At 46.3% G+C, this 16,624-nt stretch overlaps 1 protein-coding gene across 2 annotated transcripts in view; it reads left to right on the top strand.

The window, feature by feature from the left end:
* LOC140904194 (uncharacterized) overlaps positions 1–3,843 on the top strand; it is a 99,372-nt gene extending 95,529 nt beyond the window's left edge. For both annotated transcript variants that reach the window (XR_012156450.1, XR_012156449.1), the window contains one exon: positions 120–3,843. The gene's annotated coding sequence lies outside the window, so the exon portion shown is untranslated. The remainder of the gene's footprint in view (positions 1–119) is intronic.
* Positions 3,844–16,624: the final 12,781 nt, after the last annotated feature.

Genomic DNA, 16,624 nt, shown 5'->3' with positions numbered 1-16,624 from the left:
GGGTCAGCCAGTTAGTGATAAGTATGTGACTAGTGGCTGTGTTTTTAAATCACTGAATCAGTCATCTGTGTGTTGCAAACAATAGTGCTTCTGTAAAATGTTGCATTTTGGCTTCACAGACAAGATCCTGGGAGCCCAGCCTCCTTCTTATCACCAGCTGAACAGCTACACCGATTTAGAAAGCAGCCCTGAAGAACTAAAGAGAACTTTCTGCATGACGTCATGATGCACTCCGCAGCCGAAAAACAAGAGTTGAAGGAGTGGCTGAACAGCAAGAAAAGGGACCGAAAGGAGAATGGGGTGCGCCAGAATGAAGCCATGGAGCAGCTCTTAATCTTTATGGAGTGTCAAGCGGACACTCTCCAAGTGCTACTAGCACTGAAAACTGAGCAGCTCTGCTCCTGTCCTCCCCTGCAGCCACTGTGGCAAAACTCTTTCCCATGCGCGACCCACCCCTACGCCCCGACTATGCCAACACACTCTTATCAACCTCCTGGCTACAATCTGTACCCGCTGCATTCCACTCCTTCCCTATGACAGTCCAGCCCTGCGGGTGCCCAGTACCCCATGCACTCAACACCCGTCCCTCTGCAGTTTATTCCTGCTGAAGTACAGTGCCCACTGCACTGTACTTCAAAGGATAAGGTTGCATATGATACCTGGACATACACAAATCTTTAACGGTCCCAGGACCCCTCTTCCTCATGGGACCCTCCCTTCCCCCACTCCTCACAGTCCTGATTTTTGTTGTTGGTTGTTTGTCTCTCTCCTCCGGTTGTTGTTTTTTAATAAAAGAATAGTTGTGCTTTGAAAGCAACCTTTATTCCATTAATTAAAAGGAAACAGAGCCCTGAAAAGCAACGCGCAATTTTCTTAAGCCTTCATAGTGCATCGTCTGCACCAATCACAGTCACCTCCTAGCATTGCACTCCCGTGCATAGCAACAAATGTTAGTGGCTTTCAGCTTCAAATTGCTGCCTCAAGCCATCCCTGATTCTTTTGGGCCCATGTTGTGCCCCTCTAATAGCCCTGGTCTCTGGCTGTTCAAATTCAGCCTCCAGGCACTGAGCCTCAGCGGTCCAGCCCTGAGTGAAGCTTTTACCCTTCCCTTCACAAATATTATGGTGCGTACAGCATGTGGCTATAAGCATAGGAATATTGTCATCGGCCAGGTCCTGCCTCCCGTATAGGCAGCACCAGAGGGCCTTTAAACAGCCGAAAGCACACTCACCAGTCATTCTGCACTTGCTCAGCCTGTTGAACAATTCCTTGCTGTTGTCAAGGTGTCCCATGTATGGCTTCATAAGCCACAGCATTAAGGGGTAGGTGGGGTTTCTCAGGATCACAACGGCAATTTCGACTTCCCCTACAGTGATCTTCTGATACCGGAAGAAAGTCCCTTCTTGCAGCTTCCTGAACAGGCCAGTGTTCCAAAAGATGCATGCACCTTTCTTGACCAGCCTTACTTAATGTCTGGAGGATCCTTAATGATCTGGAGGATGGCATGGACTGCACCCTCAGCATGTTTGCAGATGACACTAAACTGGGAGGAGAGGTAGATACGCTGGAGGGTAGGGATAGGATACAGAGGGCCCTAGACAAATTAGAGGATTGGGCCAAAAGAAATCTGATGAGGTTCAACAAGGACAAGTACAGAGTCCTGCACTTAGGACGGAAGAATCCAATCCACCGCTACAGACTAGGGACCGAATGGCTCGGCAGCAGTGCGGCAGAAAAGGACCTAGGGGTTACAGTGGACGAGAAGCTGGATATGAGTCTACAGTGTGCCCTTGTTACCAAGAAGGCCAATGGCATTTTGGGATGTATAAGTAGGGGCATTGCCAGCAGATCGAGGGACGTGATCATTCCCCTCTATTCAACATTGGTGAGGCCTCATCTGGAGCACTGTATCCAGTTTTGGGCCCCACACTACAAGAAGGATGTGGAAAAATTGGAAAGAGTCCAGCGGAGGGCAACAAAAAGGATTAGGGGACTGGAACACATGAGTTATGAGGAGAGGCTGAGGGAACTGGGATTGTTTAGTCTGCGGAAGAGAAGAATGAGGGGGGATTTGATAGCTGCCTTCAACTATCTGAAAGGGGGTTCCAAAGAGGATGGATCTAGACTGTTCTCAGTGGTAGCAGATGACAGAACAAGGAGTAATGGTCTCAAGTTGCCGTGGGGGAGGTTTAGGTTGAATATTAGGAAAAACTTTTTCAGTGGGAGGGTGGTGAAACACTGGAATGCGTTACCTAGGGAGGTGGTGGAATCTCCTTCTTTAGAAGTTTTTAAGGCCCGGCTTGACAAAGCCCTGGCTGGGATGATTTAGTTGGGGTTGGTCCTGCTTTGAGCAGGGGGTTGGACTAGATGACCTCCAAAGGTCCCTTCCAACCCTGAAAATCTATGATTCTGTGAAATGCCCACGGTGATCCACAAGCACCTGGAGAACCATAGAGAAATGCCCCTTCCTAACAATGTACTCGGTGGCTAGGTGGTCTGGTGCCAGAATTGGAATATGCGTGCCATCTATCGCCCCTCCGCAGTTAGGGAAGCCCATTTGTGCAAAGACATCCACAATGTCATGCATGTTGCCCAGGGTCAGTGTCTTTCAGAGCATGATGCAATTAATGGCCCTGCACACTTCCATCAACACGTGTCCAGTGGTCGACTTTCCCACGCCAAACTGGTTAGCGACTGCTCGCAGTCTGGAGTAGCCAGCTTCCAGTGTACAACTGCCATGCTCTTCTCCAATGACAGGGCAGCTCTCGTTCTCTTGTACTTGTGCTCCAGAGCTGGGGTGAGCTCATCACACAGTCCCATGAAGGTGGCTTTCCTCATCCAAAAGCTCTGCACCCACTGCTCATCATCCCACCACTAAGTGCTTGTTTGCCGAGCTGAAAAGCGGCGTTCCACTGTGGTCAGTACCTCCATGAATGCCGCAAGCAATCTCATGTGTAGCTATTTGAGTAGAGAGATCAATGTCGAACTCCTCTTGCCTTTGTAGTTTAAGGAATAACACTACTGCCACTCGTGACGTGTTAGTGAGAGTGAGCATCATCTTGGTCAACAGTGCGGGATCCATTCCTGCAGCCTGAAAGAGGCAGGGTGTGCAGTACACAAACCGTTGAAAGATGGTACCAAATGCAGATGGAAGCACAGGGATTACTGTGATGCGAAGCAATGCATCATGGGGCATTGGGACAGGACCCAGGATGCCCCGCTACCCCCTCTGCCTTCCCACAACTCTTAGCGGCAGAAAAGGAAGCGATGCTCAGTGCAATAGCTGCCCAGAGTGCATCGCTCTGAACACCTCTGCAAGTGCCACAAGTGTGAACACGCTATTGCGCAGGTAGCTGACAGTGTGAACACACAATAGCAGTTACCCTTCAGCGCTCTCTGAGGCGAGAGGGCGAGTTGAAGTATTAGCTACACAATAGTGAAATCTAAGTAGAAAACTGTAATTAGCTTTGAGGTTGTAGGCTAAATATAAGCAATAATTTAGTTTTGGTATTGAAATATTCAGCTGGCTAAATCTGGGTTGCATTGCCTGGGTAAAAATCTCTGATTGGGGTTTTGGCATCACTAAGTATACACCTGCCTTCTTGGGTTGCTCTTTTAGGATTTATAAGGGTTGATTTTCTGCTGTATTAATCTGATGATTTGATTAAATTGATGGCTTGATTCCAATGCAATATCCTCGTTAACTCACTGATTTACTGATTTGACCTGAACTTTATCACTGTATTGTTTAACCCTTAGCTGAGTGGTGTCCATAGTCATTTAGCCTTAGTGATGGGTGCTCTTGGATTTATTTGTTCATGTTAATAAAGCATGTAAGCGGGATATTGAGTCATTTCTTTCAATAAGCAACAGGGGCTGTAACTCCAGAGCTCAGGAGCAATCTACTCAGGGGTGATGCAGCAGAAAAGAGCTGGGCACTTCTTTCCCCACTTATTTCTCCTTATCCCCTTTGGGTCTCCCTCCCCCTGCCCTCTGGCAGGGAGACTTGGTCACTTCCCTGCTCCTAGGGGCGCTCACACTCCCGTAGCTGCATTGGCCCCTGTGAGTGCTAATAGGAGCGAGAGCCTGGTTGTGGGACAGTCCCTGCAGCAGCTCTGGGACACACAGAGGCAGGAGGAGCAGAGATGGGGCTACTTCCCACGTCAGAAAGTCCCTGGCCTGGTAAGTGCGGCAGCTGCAGCCTGGGTTGGGCTTGAAGGAGCCAGGAAGGGGCCCGGGGAGTGGGGGGCTGGTAGGAACGAGGGCAGGAAAAGAGCCGTGGGGCAGATCCCGGAGGCGGGGCTCTGTACGGTACGAGACACTACCGGTGCCGCTGGCTCCAGTGTGAGCTGGGAGTCCGGGCTGAGCTCCAGGCTGCTCCTGCGGCCCCCGTGGGGCTGGTCCAGGGACAGGCTTTCACTGAAGCACTTTCTGTGCCCATCTGGGGTGGGGACTTTCTCCAGCTGGACCCAGTCCCAGGCTCTGCCGCCCCTGGCCGGGAGCTGCAGGCACCAGGGGCCAGAGAGACCCCAGGGCCAGCACTGGGCGGGCAGGACAGAGACTCCGCACAAAGGCTCCGGGAGCAGCAGGTCTCGCAGCCCCTTTGGATCTGCTCCTGGGCGGGGAACGTGCCTGGGCGGGGCCTGGACAGTGATGGAGCCACTGCCCGCACGTGGCCTCAGGTGTCGTGTGAGAAACTGCCCCCTGTAGGAATTTGGTACTGAGGGTGCGCTGAGCACAGTAACATCTGCTGAAGTCCCTTCCCTTCACCCTGCCCTGACTTGGAATCAGATTCTGCAGACTGCTATTTACAGGGGTTCAAAGGGGGTAAATCAGAGGAGGGGGGGTAGCCAGAATCTGAGGAGGGGTGGAAATTGACTGGTCGGGGGGGTCAAACAGCTGGAGGCAGGGTTAGGAGAGGGGCTGAGGGGTAAAATCAGGGATCGGAGGGAAAGGAGCTGCCAGACGGCAACAGAGGATAACACGCCAGTACAGGCAGGGGCAGAGGGGGTAAGAGCTACCTTGGTGGACTGAGACCCCAGTGTTTGCAAAAATAGGGTCGAGGCAGAGGGGCTTCTTAATTTCCCCTCCCACAAACAGCACCTCTCAGAGTGGGCTTCCCAGGGCTGGGTTCTTAAAGGCACAGGCATCCCAATGCTCATCACTGCAGCTCCTCTCTGTCTGATCTGATGTTACCGACTGAGATGCTGTAGGAGACTTGTTTCAGTGAAATACTTTACAGAAACACAGAACCCCTTGTCAGCGTGTCCGACTGCGTAAAGTCTCATAGCCGTTCACAAAATTTGTCTTCTCTGCTCCCGGGATTCTATGAAATACTCTTATCACTTCATCATTTAGCTTTGTTATTGTGCAGATGCATGTCATTCTGCTATTTCATTTATAGTTTACCAACTAGTCCTCCTTGAAAATATGCAGCAGTAAGTACTTGCTATTTCTAGCAATGGCATCTGTGTTTCTAGCATTGCACTTGCGATGGTTTTTACTGAGATTTCTAATTTGGCATTTTTAATTCTAACTTTTTCTTCTTTTTAGAGCAGAAGTTTATTCTGCTGGATCATCTGACTTCAGCCTGACTGAGTTTCTCGGCTGGTCTCAAAACCTTTTTTTAATTCAATCCACCAACGGTGATTGCCTTTTGCAACTGCCTCTCAATCCAGCCCTTAGTGTTTTTCCGCTGGCCATTGCTTGTGTGTAGAACTGGATTCACACGTATCCCATAAAGGCAGTATATCTCTCACGTCACATCCGTCTCCAAGGCAAAAATCTGTTTTCACTTTTGCTGAACGTTAGAACGGCTGCAGTGTGTCAGACGAATACTCCATCTAGTACAGTACCGTGTCCTTGGGCCGGGACCAGCAGCAGGTGCTTCTGAGGGAATGAACACAACAGGCAATCACTGCGTGAACCGTCCTGGCAGTCGAGAGGTTTAGGGACACCCGGAGCATGGGGGTGCATCCCTGATTCTATCGGCTCATAGCTGATGCATCTATCTTGAGGAGTTGATCTAATTCTTTGTTGAACCCCTTTATAGTTTTGGCCTTCAAAACATAACACACATCTACAACCCCAAGAGGGCTTGCAAACCATAACAATTCTAAACACCTGAGTTATACACCCTGAAGTCAAGAAATTGTAATTAATACAGGATATTTTGTTCTTATGTGTCTCTTTGATCCTGAGTTTTTAGGGTGCCACAAAAGCTGGAGCTAAACACCTGAATGAAACTTGGTCTCCCCTCATCCTTTTCCTGTTACCTCTCCCAAACCTTTCATAGACCGAAGGCCATATCTACAGTACAAGCCTATGTTAACTCAAGTTATGTCAGCATAGACTCGCTACAGTGACTTGTGCTATTGTAATAAATAAAATAGAACTGTAATGATGATAAATTACACCAGCATACAAGTATATTGAAGGCGAACCCTCAGGATATTAAGAATTTAAATTATCCTTCCCATGTCCCACTAAAATGAATCCAACCCACAGGTCACTTGGGCAGAAGTATCAATGTCAGGATGCTCCATTGTGAGCACAGTAAATGAAGAAGCAAAATAAATGATGTTTAAACAACCTTACTCTATTTTTTACACTCCTGTATTAAGAGGCAGTTGATACAGATGTACACCAGGCAGGGTCGTTTGAAGCAGAAGGCTTTATGCTTCCAACCCCCCACCACTGCCAAGTTTTAGGAAATTAGGACAAGTCATCAAATAAGAACAACCATAGGGATCAGTAACGGCTACCTGTAGCAAATTACATCAGACAGCAATTTTTTACAATAGCCGTTTTTTTACAATCCCTTACATATGAGTAACTGCTTCAGGTAGCAAATTCCTACAGGTAGCAGTTTCTTGCACTACACCTGCACAGCTCTGCTCCCCTGCCCTTCGTGGGCTCCTGCTCTCTCCTTAGCTCAGCCCCACTCTGGCCCAGGTAGTTCCAGCTCACAGTAGGATGGGACCGCCTGGCCTGGCGACCCCTGTCAGTCAGGCTAACTTGGAGCTTTGGCCTCTCCCCATTGTCCCTGGGGACTGTCAGTCTCAGGGTCCTGATTTCCCATTGACCCTTCCCCTTTCTTTTGGTACTGGGAATTAACCAACCAAAAAACCCCAGTAAATTTTAGTAAGGGGCCAACAATCCCCTTACACAAGCTGTTACCCAGGGTTCTTTCAACCCAAATCTCTTGGTAACTTTTACTCTGTCCGAGATGGTATCAGGGAATAAATCAGGGGATACACGGCCATCCGACCGATAGATGGCTAGCACAACCAGGACAACACAAGAGTGCTTTCACTTAACGCTAAACTTTACTTAGTCTCAAGTACTTACATTTCCGCAACAGGTTAATAAAACACCCCAACCCTGAATAATTACTGAAGCCGAGTGTGGCTCTCGAGTGGCCCAGCAGCAGCCTGTTTGCTGGTGGGGAACACAAGATGCATCCAGAGGGAGATAGAGATCAGCCCTCAAACTTTTCCCCCCCTTATTTATATATTAGTAATACAATTATAAGCAAGCAGTTTCAGCGGTCAAGCAAGAGGTTTCCTTATGATTATTGGTTAACCAGGCGTGTTTTTCCCCCCAGAGTTTTCAGCCTTGAGGCCCCTAAAATGCATGTATCAGCAACTTGAACACAATTCTTATCAGGAAGGATGTGGGGTCAAGCTGCCCTTTCTTTGGCACCCAAAACCCCCTCCCCTCCTGCCTTGGTTAAGCTGAGGCTGCTGCATGGCCAATTTATGGCCTGCTGACTTTGCTGCTTTTAGCATTAAGCAGTAGTGGTTTCAGGCACTTTACTGGTTTGCCAAAATCTCCCCATATAGTTCCCCTCCTTAAAGGTCACCTGTCACACGAGGTTCCTGCCACACCTTTTCTGGATGCACCTGAGCTGAGATCCAACGAAAGCTCAAGGCTCTCAGCCTAGACTGAGCAAATGATCTTTTTGTCGGCATCCCATACTTAGCACACCTGCATAGCAATTGACAAGCGATTGCTTCAGCCTCCTTTCCCATTTCAAGGAGGGGCGACAAGTAGGATATGTTCCTTTCCCAGGGGTACGAGTGCTGATGGCAGTAACCACTGACTCATCTGTCAGGGGACTTGCAATTGCCGGATTTTATGCCAGGTCCAGCATGTCATCAGGCTGGTAACAAAAACCATTACTATTTGGCAGCCCAAGATTACTATGATGGGGTGCAGGGCCAAATTCAGGATGCCTGCGCCAGTGGGGGACCATCTCAATAACACTTCCCACCAGTGGTGTGACAAATCTTGGCCAAGTCTTACAAATGCCCGTTTAATTTCATTGACATTATGATGCGTGGTAACCATGACTCTGCGCCCTTCCTGTTTTGCAGTATCGAGCTGGTTCTTTAAATCAGGATGTAGAAGCAACGTTTGTAAAGCAGTTAAATCCATTCCAAGGGGCACAGGTGTTACAGTAAGACACTTTTAACTGACTATATTTAAATTTGGGTACATAACATTCAAAATCACATCCCCCAATTGCTATAAAATGAAGAAACATATATTCTCATAAGGCTTATGATTTACTTCATGAACTTAACTTCCTTTGTTTGCCAGTACCTCTATGTTAGTAGCGTCCAGCACTCCAACTTCTAATCCAGTTCCACCCGAAGCAGTTCAATACATTTCTTGGGAGCCTTTTCTTTAGGCTACGCACTCCTCCTGGCTGCCAGGCAAATCCAAGAACCTATAACGAGAGTGATCAGTTAAGGTGAGCTATTACCAGCAGGAGATGAAAAAAAAACCCCTTTTGTAGTGATAATCAAGATGGGCCATTTCCAGCAGTTGACAAGAACGTGTGAGGAACGGTAGGGGAAAAAATAAACACGGGGAAATAGTTTTACTTTGTGTAATGACACATCCACTCCTTGTCTTTTTTTCTCTCTTTCTCTCTCCTGCTGGTAATCGCTCACCTTACCTGATCACTCTCGTTACAGTGTGTACGGTAACACCCCTTGTTTCATGTTCTCTGTGTATATAAATCTCCCCACTGTATTTTCCACTGCATGCATCCAATGAAGTGAGCTGTAGCTCATGAAAGCTTACGCTCAAATAAATTGGTTAGTCTCTAAGGTGCCACAAGTCCTCCTTTTCCTTTTGTGGATACAGACTAACACGGCTGCTACTCTGAAACCTGTCATAGATTTTTTTGTCCAGTGGGTGGTGGTTGTGGTTAGGGGTTAGGGTTAGGGCACATCCTCATATTACCTCAATATTGGTGCTGCACATAAAAAAATTCATTCCACACGTGGATGGAAAAAATTAGAGGGAACATTGTGTGGCTAATATGTCTCCTCGCCCTCGCCCTCCAACACAGACACGGACCTTATTGAGACTTAGGAAGAGAAGTTCAAACAGCTCTCAGTGAACAATTTCCAATTCCTTGGAAAGCTGCCATGGGTGAGGAGCATGTATTCAGTGAGTTCATAGGGCAGAGTTTGAAGGCTATTAAGATTTGAGGAACCATTCTTCCTTGCATCGTCCCTGTGTGGCTTTCAGAAGTGTTCACACACTCACTACCCTACCGTTCCTCACCCACTGAGCCAATCTAATAGAAAGGCTGGGAGGTCTCCAAGTTAATAAAAAAGGAACAAAAAAGAACAGTAAGTTTCTAAGATTACAAGGGGTTGGATCTCTGCAGCTCTCAGCCTTTGGGTTCACATGGAGCAGGACCTTTAGCTGCAGTTAAGAAACCAGGTGTGCCACTATATGGAATATGAGTTACTATGTATCACATTGATACCAATATTCCAAACTTGCAATGAATCTTACAAGATACACCATGTAAAGTATTGGTGGGAAACTTATAATTGGCTAAATATGATAATAATGTTTATATATGTGGTGGAAAATTAACCACGTGTTGTGTTTGGATCAGAACAAGCCTGAGGCTCCTTTATTGATTACAAGTGCAGGGGGGTAACAGCTCTGAGTAGCTGCCCCTCAATGCAAAGCACACACAGCTTTTTAAAGCTCAAAACCACAGACAAATTACACATACTTCCCTATTAATTACCTTATTTAGAATACATTGCAAAATTAACACTGGTCAAAAGCAACAACAAGCGTCCCCCACTAGGCCCTTCCTGTTATTCACTGTCTGTTCTTTTGCAGTCTGCGACCTTTCTAACACAACTGTTGCGGTTATATATTTCATAAGCTTGACTACTGCAAATCTGTTCTGTCTGGGGACTTCTCCATCCTGCCCCTTCATGCCCTTTCTGCACAGAAAACTATTGTTCCATTTTGGGGACTTTCCACTGTGACTTCTCCTACCTCTTAACCCACATAAGCAAACAGGATCTCAGTTCATAGAATCATAGAATCATAGAATCATAGAATATCAGGGTTGGAAGGGACCCCAGAAGGTCATCTAGTCCAACCCCCTGCTCGAAGCAGGACCAATTCCCAGTTAAATCATCCCAGCCAGGGCTTTGTCAAGCCTGACCTTAAAAACCTCTAAGGAAGGAGATTCTACCACCTCCCTAGGTAACGCATTCCAGTGTTTCACCACCCTCTTAGTGAAAAAGTTTTTCCTAATATCCAATCTAAACCTCCCCCACTGCAACTTGAGACCATTACTCCTCGTTCTGTCATCTGCTACCATTGAGAACAGTCTAGAGCCATCCTCTTTGGAACCCCCTTTCAGGTAGTTGAAAGCAGCTATCAAATCCCCCCTCATTCTTCTCTTCTGCAGGCTAAACAATCCCAGCTCCCTCAGCCTCTCCTCATAACTCATGTGTTCCAGACCCCTAATCACCTTTCTACCCACCTTATAGTGCATTCATCCAGCCCATACTTCCTTAACTTGCTGACAAGAATACTATGGGAGACCGTGTCAAAAGCTTTGCTAAAGTCAAGAAACAGTTTACGGCCTGCAGGCAAGTTTGACCAAAGTCAGGGCCTTGACCTGAGTTTTATGTCCTGTTAATTTTCCCTCACATATGTATGTATCATCTTTGTATTGTGAGTTATAAATATGTGTGGCATATCTGTATATCAAACTTCTGCTGTTTCTGGGTGACAACCCCGATAGATGGGCATCAGCACTAACTAGCCTGCTGAATGGCCCATCAAAGACAAAGAGCCCATTGAGAGAAGGCAGGGTTACACCTATGAGGCAGCAGGACATGTAGGGCCATATCTGTGGACAAGGGACTCCAAGTGCTTTTCCTTGCCCATGTACTGTGAGCTTACGTGTGGGACACACAATGTACAAGCCACATGGCAAAGGGTATAAAAGGCAGCTATGTCTTCTCCATTTTGTCTCAATCCTGCTTCTTACCTCTGGAGCAACTTATCTACAGCCTGAAGCTCTGAACAAAGGACTGAAAAACCCATCCAAGCTGTGGATGTGTTCCAGAAGGACTCTACAAGCCAGCAAACTCACCAATGCTGCTAAGAACTTGATATATGGATTCTGAAGTGATATGTATGAATTTGACTGCTTTGACCAATTAAAAACTCCTTTTCCTTTTCTAATAAACCTTTAATTTTAGATACTAAAGGATTGGCTAGCAGCACGGTATTTTGGGTACTGAGCTGGTAATGTGATTGGCCCTTTGGGAATCAGAAGAACATTTTGTATAGTGAGCAGAGTTTTTAAATAACTTCTCACTCTACTGGACCTAGGTGCTGATTGGGAGCCAGAAAACTGGAGTGCAATAAAGGGAGTGGTTTTCTTTTTTTTTTTCTTTAAGCTTCTTGATAGCCAGTGTGGGGGATCAGTTTGTAACTGGTTGGTGAATCTAAGTACAGTTTTAACTGCCAGTTCTGGGAGAATCTGCTCTCCTTTTGCATCCTGCCCTAATGGTGGGATTTTCAGTGTGGGCTACCCTAGCCACCTCTAGTCATACCAATTATGACATAGATAGTCCAGCACTTTGGGCTAGCAGGCTTTTTCAGGTACAGGGAGATTAGTGAAAGCCTGTCGACATGCTTCATTCCTCAGAAGGGATCAGTCCTGGGATCCTAGTCTCTCTTTGGTGGCTTACATAATATAAGAATGTAAGACTGGCTATGCTGTGTCAGACCAATGGTCCATCTAGCCCAGTGTGCTGCCTGACAGTGACCAGTGCCAGATGCTTCAGAGGGAATGAGCTGAAAGGTGATGAACTTCCACCCTTACCTTTAAACTTTAGAATTGTCGATTCCAGCTTATCCCACCTTAGCACACTTCCCCCGAGGTCTCTGGGCAAATCAGGTGTGAATCCCTCCTTCAATACAGACGTGTCCCAATCCAGCTGAGGTGAGGCAGGCTTTGGGCCAATGTCAGTTTGGAAAAGGCCTGCTTCACCCAGCAGGTTTCTCCAAGTATCCATTGTTGTGAACCGCATGAAGTGTGCACATGCGAACCCAACTATATCAAACATGAAAGAAACACAAGACCCGTTCTGGGGAGGTTTCCAGAGCCAGGCCTGAGGGATAAACAGCTGTGCTCTAACAGCTGGCCTCCTCAGCACCCATAAAAATAACTGGTTGCAAAAACAGAACAAAAACAAAATTAAAAAAACAAACCAAACCAACCAACCACAAAAAGCTATCATCATGCATCCATCACCATTTTAAATTCTGACATCTGCCCAATGGGACATCTTTGTTTTCAAACCGGAGACCTGGGGAACTCTGTGGCTATTATATCAATGGAGTAAAAAGTTATACATAGAATCATAGAATCATAGAATATCAGGGTTGGAAGGGACCCCTGAAGGTCATCTAGTCCAACCCCCTGCTCAAAGCAGGACCAATTCCCAGTTAAATCATCCCAGCCAGGGCTTTGTCAAGCCTGACCTTAAAAACCTCTAAGGAAGGAGATTCTACCACCTCCCTAGGTAACGCATTCCAGTGTTTCACCACCCTCTTAGTGAAAAAGTTTTTCCTAATATCCAATCTAAACCTCCCCCACTGCAACTTGAGACTATTACTCCTCGTTCTGTCATCTGCTACCATTGAGAACAGTCTAGAGCCATCCTCTTTGGAACCCCCTTTCAGGTAGTTGAAAGCAGCTATCAAATCCCCCCTCATTCTTCTCTTCTGCAGGCTAAACAATCCCAGCTCCCTCAGCCTCTCCTCATAACTCATGTGTTCCAGTCCCCTAATCATTTTTGTTGCCCTTCGCTGGACTCTCTCCAATTTATCCACATCCTTCTTGAAGTGTGGGGCCCAAAACTGGACACAGTACTCCAGATGAGGCCTCACCAATGTCGAATAGAGGGGAACGATCACGTCCCTCGATCTGCTCGCTATGCCCCTACTTATACATCCCAAAATGCCATTGGCCTTCTTGGCAACAAGGGCACACTGCTGACTCATATCCAGCTTCTCGTCCACTGTCACCCCTAGGTCCTTTTCCGCAGAACTGCTGCCTAGCCATTCGGTCCCTAGTCTGTAGCTGTGCATTGGGTTCTTCCGTCCTAAGTGCAGGACCCTGCACTTATCCTTATTGAACCTCATCAGATTCCTTTTGGCCCAATCTTCCAATTGGTCTAGGTCCTTCTGTATCCTATCCCTCCCCTCCAGCGTATCTACCACTCCTCCCAGTTTAGTATCATCCGCAAATTTGCTGAGAGTGCAATCCACACCATCCTCCAGATCATTTATGAAGATATTGAATAAAACCGGCCCCAGGACCGACCCTTGGGGCACTCCACTTGATACCGGCTGCCAACTAGACATGGAGCCATTGATCACTACCCGTTGAGCCCGACAATCTAGCCAGCTTTCTACCCACCTTATAGTGCATTCATCCAGCCCATACTTCCTTAACTTGCTGACAAGAATACTGTGGGAGACCGTGTCAAAAGCTTTGCTAAAGTCAAGAAACAATACATCCACTGCTTTCCCTTCATCCACAGAACCAGTAATCTCATTGTAAAAGGCGATTAGATTAGTCAGGCATGACCTTCCCTTGGTGAATCCATGCTGGCTGTTCCTGATCACTTTCCTCTCATGCAAGTGCTTCAGGATTGATTCTTTGAGGACCTGCTCCATGATTTTTCCAGGGACTGAGGTGAGGCTGACTGGCCTGTAGTTCCCAGGATCTTCCTTCTTCCCTTTTTTAAAGATTGGCACTACATTAGCCTTTTTCCAGTCATCCGGGACTTCCCCGGTTCGCCACGAGTTTTCAAAGATAATGGCCAGTGGCTCTGCAATCACAGCCGCCAATTCCTTCAGCACTCTCGGATGCAACATCTTGTCTCAAGTAATTTTCCTCTCAACAGATTTATTTTAAAGCTTATCAAAATAAATTCCATTTGAAAAATAAATAATTACAGTCTATATTGGGTCTCTATTCTTGTACATGCTATTTCTCTCACATATTCCCCCACTCTAATTCCTTTGGAGCGAGGTTTTAATTTCAGGATTAGCCACTATTTCCAATGTAGTAGGAGGGGACAGGGAGAGAACAAGAAGGAAACTTTGAGGGTTACAATATAATTCAGGTTATCATATAATCTGCCTCTTACTTTACACTAATTAACTTCATGTTTAATTTCATTGTTGCTGGTAACAACTTATTCAACGATTACAAAATATAAACCTATAGGACAGTTTTCTCTTGATTCCCATTTCCACCCAGTGAGCTCTGTGTGAAGTCACATTCTACCATAAGCTAGGAGCCTTCCATTTCTGAGAGTTCATTTCTCCCTGGGTCTTCTCCCATAAGTGTGGGTGGAAGGGGGTCTCACACTACGTGGGAAGGCTGCATCATGAGGAAAAACCACCTGTGCTCTATTTTCACACTTTCTAATCTTTCGAAGTAGCAGCAGGAGGAGAAATGATACAATTGCATTAGACTTAATAGAAAACTAAGAGACCAAACCACAGATTCTGGACTTAGCATTCATGTATCGTGCAAAGTCTGACCTTGGAATCTGATACATTCCCTCATTAGCTACCATCATTTGCCCAGCATGGAAGTGCTTCTTGTCCAACAAGGCAGCCAGATTGGGACCCATGGGCATGGAATGGCTCCAAAGGAAGCTCCTCCACTCCTCTCTGTTTCTGGCAAGTCTTTCAATAGTTCCCCAGCTGTGCCCCAGGTTTTTCAGCTCAACTTCCACAGCTCTTCGCTATGTTGTTTTTGGGCAGCCTCATTCTTGCTTGCATCAGGTGTCCATCTTATTGCTATTCTGGTGATGGAATCAGTTTCCTTCCAAAGCACATGGCCAATCTATCTCCAACGCCTCCTGGGAATGATAGTGCTCAGATCCTCTTGGCTGCACTGTGTCAATAGATCTTGGTTTGAGATTGTTCAAGGACAAAAGATATGGAGGATTTTTCTGAGCCAGGTTGTTTGGAATGAAGACAGTTTGGACATGTCATACTTTCTCATTCCCCTGCATTCTGCACTATAAAGTAAGGTTGAAAGTACACAGCTCTGACAGATATGGAGTTTGGTTTTGGTGTTGTATTTTGATAATTTCCAGACTGTATTTAAGCTCCTGAATGTGTTCCTGGCTTTCGTGATTTTGTTCCGGATGTCCTGGCTTGCGCCACGGTCCTGACTGATGGTGCTGCCCAAGTATGTGAATGTTTCTACATTGGGGAGAACATGATCCTCTATCTGTACCGGTGATGGTGAGGCAATATTAAAGGTCATGATATCCATCTTATTGTGGTTGATTTTCAGTCCAATTTTCTGGCTGAATGCATTGAGCCAAATTGTTTTTTCCTGTATACAGTGTTGGGTATGTGATAGGCGAACAAGATGATCTGCGAAGTCCAGGTCTTCAAGGGATGAGAAGGTTAATGCCTTTTGGCATGTCTTCTGTTGTACATCACATTACCCAGTCAATGGCAATGTTGAAGAGGATTGCAGACATGACACACCCCTGACATACTCCTGTTTTGACTTCAAAACTGTGCTCACTGTGATCAACACTGCATGTAAAGTTGAAATAGTGAGGTATAACTCCCCCATATATGCCCATTTCTTTCTTTAATCTGATGGCACACATTTAAGTTAGGGAACAGATACAGGTGTGGCTCAGAATCCCTGTAAGACACCAAATGTCAGGTATCTATTAAAAATAGGTACCTTTCTGCAGCTCTATCACATTCAACATGGATTTGATTTTCTATACATTTGCCTTATATCCCATGGTGAACTCAACTGAAATATCATCCATTTTATCTCTTTCTACCTAGACACGGATTGCATTTCCAAAATAATAGGCAAAATTCACCTGATTAAGAAGGAGAGATCTTCAGGAGCAGCCTCTTGCAGGGTGTGGGCCACCACTGCTTTGGGAGCCAAATGCCTGCGTGTTTTGCTTAGTTACAAGTCACTTACTAGGGAATCCTCTTCCCAGCCCTTTAGACAAAACATTGACTTAACCAACTGAACAACAGTGTGATTGCATGCAGTTATTTCCACAATTTGTGATTTGCTGGTCTTCACCATTTCAGAATGGAAATTAGAAGTGCTATTGTCTCCTTGGTAGCATGTCCAACAGAGTGCAGCATTCACTCCTGACGACCTAACTGCACTTGAGCTTCCCCCAGGGCACCCTGGCGGGGTGAGGGAAAGAAAAAAACATAAGAAGAAATGACTGTTTTAGCAAATGGTCTCTTG

Source organism: Lepidochelys kempii, chromosome 28, assembly GCF_965140265.1.
Source record: "Lepidochelys kempii isolate rLepKem1 chromosome 28, rLepKem1.hap2, whole genome shotgun sequence".
NCBI lineage: Eukaryota > Metazoa > Chordata > Testudines > Cheloniidae > Lepidochelys > Lepidochelys kempii.
The sequence above is the reverse complement of the archived record's forward strand: the minus strand, read 5'-3'. Positions and strand labels throughout refer to the sequence as shown.